The sequence below is a fragment of the Triticum urartu genome, chromosome 7A (assembly GCF_056163025.1).
Source record: "Triticum urartu cultivar PI428250 chromosome 7A, HENAU_Tu73, whole genome shotgun sequence".
Taxonomy (NCBI): domain Eukaryota; kingdom Viridiplantae; phylum Streptophyta; class Magnoliopsida; order Poales; family Poaceae; genus Triticum; species Triticum urartu.
This window is the reverse complement of record NC_141879.1, coordinates 751,211,792-751,218,732: the sequence shown is the minus strand read 5'-3', so window position 1 is coordinate 751,218,732 and position 6,941 is coordinate 751,211,792.

The window sequence follows — 6,941 nt, the reverse complement described above, 5'->3', positions numbered from 1 at the left end:
CTCCGCTTGTTTTTCGCCATTGTAGGTGGCGAGACCGGCTCGGACCGGGACCATGTATGCCTGAGGGAGAAATCCCTTGGCCTGAAGCGACACTAACTCGCTATGCGGGATGGTGCAACTCTCCCAGTCCCCGGGTTTAGGACCGGAGGGGCGAGGGGAGGAGCTGCGACGGCTGGCCATGTTGGAATGGACCTTTGCTGGGAGCGCTCTGATGATAACTCGCGGAGAGGAGAAGATGTGGTTTGGATCTAAATCCCCATCCCGTTAAATAGGCGGCTCGTTTGTACGGCTAGGGGTGTGGATGTAAAAACGCCCCGGCTTTTCGCATTCGTTTGACACGTGGAGGACAGCCATTATTGGGCATGGAAGCCGAGGAGCGCTACATTACAAAAATCGTACATTATTCCTACAGGTACACAGAATTTGGAGAAGAACCCGCCTTGCAATGCCGAAGACAATCTGCACGCCGGACTCGTCGTCATTGAAGCCTGGTTCAGGGGCTACTGAGGGAGTCCTGGATTAGGGGGTGTTCGGGTAGCCGGACTATACCTTCTGCCGGACTCCTAGACTATGAAGATACAAGATTGAAAACTTCGTCCTGTGTCCGGATGGGACTTTCCTTGGCGTGGAAGGCAAGCTTGGCGACGCGGATATTCAAGATCTCCTACCATTGTAACCGACTCTGTGTAACCCTAACCCTATCCGGTGTCTATATAAATCCGAGGGTTGTAGTCCGTAGGACAATCAACTCCATACACAACAATCATACCATAGGCTAGCTTCTAGGGTTTAGCCTCCTTGATCTCGTGGTAGATCTACTCTTGTACTACCCATATCATCAATATTAATCAAGCAGGAGTAGGGTATTACCTCCATCGAGAGGGCCCGAACCTGGGTAAAAACATCGTGTCCCTTGCCTCCTGTTACCATCCGGCCTTGACGCACAGTTCGGGACCCCCTACCCGAGATCCGCCAGTTTTGACACCGACAACTATCATTTGGGATTTGGAGCCTAAGGGGATATACACTATTAAATCCTATTATAATTTTGTGAATTTTAGAGGTGTGGCCCCAGATAACATTATATCGATTTGTATAGCTAATGTTCCTCAGAGGATTCAGATCTTCCTCTGGTTGATTGTGAGAAACAAATTACTCACCAGAGATAATCTTCTGAAGAGACAGCATGTAGCTGATCCTACCTGCTTGTTCTGTAATGAAGCAGAATCGGTTTATCATCTGTTTTTTGATTGCGTTGTTGCGAGAGAACTCTAGAGAGAGATATTTAGTCCCCTGGGGAACAACGTCGAGCTTAACTCGGACGTGCTCCTGGAGTGGTGGGCGAGTAATGACAACAAAGCTGCAGACATTATGCTTCATACGGCTATATTGTGGGCTCTCTGGAGATATCGCAACGATATTTGTTTTAATGATGTGCCCTGGCTTGGTATGCAGGTTTTGTGGCAAAAAACAGCTTCCTTTTTAACTTTGTGGGAGATCAGGTGTGCGGATGCAGTCAAGAGGAGATGTCGACTCCTGGTAAAAAAGATGGAGCATATGGCGCGAACACCACCTCTTCTCCTCTGGCCAGACCCTGGCTAGGTCTGAACCAGTGCGGCAGAAGATCTCATTACTGCGGAGGTGGCTTTTCGCTCTGAAGACGTGGGCGTGCCTTCCCTGGAAACATTTGTAGCCCTGTAATAGGGGGATCTTCCCTGCGTTATGTTTATTCTGCTCCTACTGGGAGTGTAGACTATGTGGCTTTTTCTTTTTCATTTTGCTGGGGCAGCGGCTTTGCTGTTCTCCCCTGCGTGCTTGTAACCTTACATAACAGATTCGGTGGTTTCATTGTTGCAATGGAACTGGGGCGTTCGAGCCCTTTTCCTCTAAAAAAAAATTATGAATTTAGTGTTCATAAGTATTTTGAGGCCATGACTTTGGCCATACCCAGGCTTCAGGCGATGTATTTATTTATTTTTTTGTCAGTTTGGTTGGTTATACATCGTGCCCTGTCGAGCCATTATAGTTCATCTGTTTTCTTTCTACATGTACAAGACAATTTCGTCTGTAATAAAAAAACAAAGAATGCTTCCAGGGTGTTGAATGTCTACGTTGATTAATCTACGTTTGTTGCGGTTCATCAATTGTTCAGTTCCTTCTTATTTTGGTTAGATATACAGTATATAACTAGAATGCGCATCGAATCTTGTCGGTAGCAAAATAATTTTTCTGAAGGAAACAGAGTAGTTACTGAATCGCCATGATGAGTTCAAGTTATATTTCTTGGCGTCCATATTTTTACCTAATTTTGTTTTTACTTTGTGCGGTGGTGTTGACGTCCATCAATTGTTCAGTTCGCTTTTGTTAGAATAAATCCGAGACGTTCCGTCGATCTGCCGAGGACCAAGCAATCACACGAGCACGACACCGAGATTTGTTAATAAGGTTCACCATCATGGCTACATCCCCGGGGCCTGACTACGGGCGCTCCTCCCCGTGACACCGTCACAATACCGCACCCCGGCCGCCTGGACGCGCACACGCCGCCGGCTCCCCCGCGTGCCCGTGCTATTATGTTGTCATAGGTTACATCGTGTGTCTACCTCCGATATATATGACAGGCCTAGGATACAGGTGTCCTATTAGGACACAACTCCTACCCTGTCTACACACAGTCCAAAACCAAGTCTAACTGTAACCTACCTTGTACAATAATATTCGACACAACTCTAACAAACTCCATCTTGGCGAATATTCTTCACCACCTTGAATTCATCCATGCATCGAACCTCCATATACATTGGACTTGAGATACGCCATGAGCATCGCTGCTACTGCCAGACTCCACGTGACTCCACCTGCAACTGTAGTCCCTTCTCGTCCCTTTCACAGTCAACACTCGAGCAAAAACTAAGTTCCTCATTACTCTACTTTGTGCTCCCAATTTCCGGAGAATCCGTTCAATACCATCACACACTGATAACTTATCTGCGTGAAAATGAACAACTCACATATTGAAAGCTACATATAAGAGTTACCTGAACTGAACATCATCGCTCTTTCTTAACCGTTTGTCTGAAACTTGAAGGAATTTCACCGTCGCCCTATGTCACCCTGAGTCAAATTCACAGTTGTCTCATCCTTTTTCCCGGATAGTCTCTGACATGTCCCACAGCTATAGCACTCCACCTCCTTCTGTACTTGTCATCCGCACTTTGCCATGTGCACCGAACACCACAGAATATACGGCTGTGTACTCTCTCGGCTTTTGACAATATCAGACTTTCCGCCACTTTCTCAGATTCTCCATGGGCAACTCCTGTCCATCTTCCGGCACTGATAGACCCAGTCACCAACTTGAACCCGGTACTCGTCAACACTGCTTCAGCACCCCCTGCACAATTTGCCTGACCACATGTCTGACCACCAGTGCCTTGGCCTGCCGCTGTGTCCCGTGCTTACCGCACGCCTCGTCGCTATCACTGCGTCGAGCCTCTGCTGTCCTGGTCGAGTCTCCCGGGTAGCTAGCCCACACTGCCTCAACCCCCACTGCAGAGAATCACCGATCATCACCGACCGATGCCGAGTATCACGCCTCCATCGGACCATTGGTACCCAGTCCGATCCATGTGTCTCTCGCTATCCCGCTGAAATAGGCTTCGACTCTCCGAATTCTTACGCCGTAGCCCCCCCCCCCATCAACACAGAGTGAAGTCGTCCATCAGACTCCAGCTCCACCTTCAACATGACTCCATGGTGGTTGTACGTGCGACCTCCACGCCCTGTCGACCTCAAGCTCTCATGTGTACACAACCTTGATTCAACCCTGCGTCATAGTCTTGTCGAAGCCGCACAAGCCCTCAGGCCTGCACCACGTGTTTACACGCCCCAGAAGTCGGCCACCATCAGCATCACGCTCCTGTGTCGTCGTCGCTGAAATCACCGCCATCTTCTACTTTGACCAACATCCCCGTCGATCCGTCAGACAGTCCAGTCCGACCCAGCCGTGTATGTTCGACTGCAACCATACTCCATCCTGCGTCGTCTCCGCCCTGCACATCTGTGCATTGATTGACGCCCTGTGTTTGCATGATCCTGTCACGGCATGTTCCATGCTTCTCATCTATTTTAACAGCACACCTGCTGGCCTGCACATCCACTTCCACTTCCATCCTGCCAGCGATTCTCATGGTAGCAATCCGTGTGCACTTAGCATAAAGCTGAAAATAGTCTAAGCCAAAACCACCATCGTGGCTTCCTGCTTTGGAACTTGTGTCACCTTTTTTTCAAGCAACAAATCCAACGCTGTACCACTGATTAAACCAGCAATTCAATCGACTCGCTCGATCGCTGCGTGCTACGCATGCATCTGGCCCTGCTACCGCACCATCCTCCTGGAGTTTTGCCTGCCCATGCCGACCTGGACCACTAGGCTTCCGCGGCGCTCGTCGATTGCCTGCCCTCAATGGGCCGCTGGCCACCTTGCACTGCTTGTCATCCATCGATCGAATAGATCGGCTGTGCCATGCCGCGTGGCTTCCGCTGCAACTCGCACCCTGGTTCGGATACGTGCGCTCTCGGCCGCCGCCTCAAGCTCCAGATCGATTCGATTTCGATCTACTGCTGTACGCGGCCGAACGTTGCCGATTGATGCTGCCGCCCGACCCTGATTTGCTGATTCGATCTGGCACTGCGCCTGCTTTCCGATTGCTTCCGATTCTTGTCACCGTTGCTATACTGGCCGAGAATTCTACGCGACTTGAAAACTGCCCGCAACATCCGTTGCTGCCAAATCGCGCCGCCTGCCATTGACCTTTTCCATAACCACGACCTTCTCTAGATCAACAATCCATAGCCTCATCGTAACCTTGCTCATGATACCATTTGTTAGAATAAATCCGAGGCGTTCCGTCGATTTACCGAGGACCAAGCAATCACACGAGCACGACACCGAGATTTGTTAACGAGGTTCACCATCATGGCTACATCCCCGGAGCCTGACTACGGGCGCTCCTCCCCGTGACACCGTCACAATACCGCACGCCGGCAGGCCGGGCGCCGGCACACGCCGCCGGCTCCCCCGCGTGCCCGTGCTATTATGTTGTCATAGGTTACATCGTGTGTCTATCCCCGATATATATGAGAGGCCTAGGATACAGGTGTGCTATTAGGACACAACTCCTACCTTGTCTACACACAGTCCAAAACCAAGTCCAACTGTAACCTACCTTGTACAATAATATTCGACACAACTCTAACAGCTCTTATTTTGTAGATGCGGTATAAAAAACAGACAGAGTAGCTACTGAACCACGTTCCTTGCTGCCCTTTTGTTTGTGCGCTACCGTCATTCATTACTGGGATTATTAAATGTTCTCAGCGTGTCTTTCTGAATTTAGAGAGCACGTTGTGTGGTTAGTTACCAAACTGATTCCAGGAAAGGATTCCGTGACTGAAATACATGCTACTACCCTACCTATAAGTTAGAATTGGCTGCTTTGTACATATGTGGAATTAAATAAGCTACAAGTGATGGGTTCCATTCATTTCCCTTTTACAATATTGTTAATTTATTTGTTCACCCTTTTTCTAATGAAAAACATATTCGTTCACCTAGCACCATACGGTGTAGATTGCATGCTTTATTTTTTGACTTCCACATATGTACTCGTTCCACTTTCAGAAATCCAGTATTATCTCAATGGAAGTAAGAACAGAGTCTAATAGCTGCAAGCAATATGTAGTTTAGTCAACCTTGGAAAGAGAATCGCAGCAATCAGCACCAAGAAAGGATGTGTCACATCATCAGCTGAAATCGAACTGATGATAGGCAGGTGCTTTGAAATGTTGGAGGTAAGACTTTCTATTATGAATTTGGTTGTCATAACGGTTTCGAAGCCAGGCTTTCGTCCTACCCAGGTTTCAGGCAACATATATTTGTTTATTACTTTGTTTGCTGATACTTTGGTTGTTTTTCAGTGCCCAAGGGCTGTCGCGAGCTATTCACTGTATCGTGTCAATCCTTTTATAACTGCTCTTTTTCTTTCTATACATTTAGTAGAAACCATTTTGGTCGAATAAAGTAGGGAGTACTTCCAGCGGTGGAATCTCTGAAGATTTCATCACATGTAGGTTGAGAACATGGCAGCTTGGTAGGGTGGCGTCCGTGGCGTTATTGAATGCGTCGGTTGTTTAAGCTATATTTGTTGCTGTCCATCAACTGTCCAGTTCCTTCTTATTTTGGGTGGATACAGTATAAGGCAGGGATATCGTAGCTTGATGGAGATAAAGATATTTTGTGAAGGAAACAGAGTAGTTATTGTCAATACTGACGCAATTACTGTCCATCAACTGTCCACTGTGAGTTTTTTTTTTTTTAAAAGAGAGCTCCCTCTCCGATTTCCATTAGATAACGGATGAGTTGAATCACTCTGTATTGCATTCGATGAGCAGTGTTACAACGATACAAATTGGGAGGCTGAGAAGCTCCCGAGAGAGACGGCACAATCCGTATATCGTGTAGGATACAGTTACAACAGGAAACGCAAAGCGTGTTGTGTGGTTAAAAATCAAGTCATGGCATCATGTCCTCGGATGTTGTACATTCAGAATTTGAGATGCATCTAACTGTCAGCATTGTACTGTATGCGAACTTAACGGCAGGCATTTGGTATGTGACCAAGAGAGGCAGACATATGGAGCTCCGGTGTGCTGCTCTGCGAACTCATGACGAGGCGTTGGCCCGTTGACAGGCGAGTAGAAGCTAGCTGACTATGTGAAGCCATATCAAGATCATCTCCGACGCCAACATATCAAGTCGGTGACGAAGCAGGCCAGAGTAGCGAAGCGCTGCCATGGCAGGATGCTCAAGCCAAGGCAAGTGCTAGAATGGGCGAGGTGCTTGCGTGCACATTGCTGAGTTCTAGTTGAACCTACAGTGG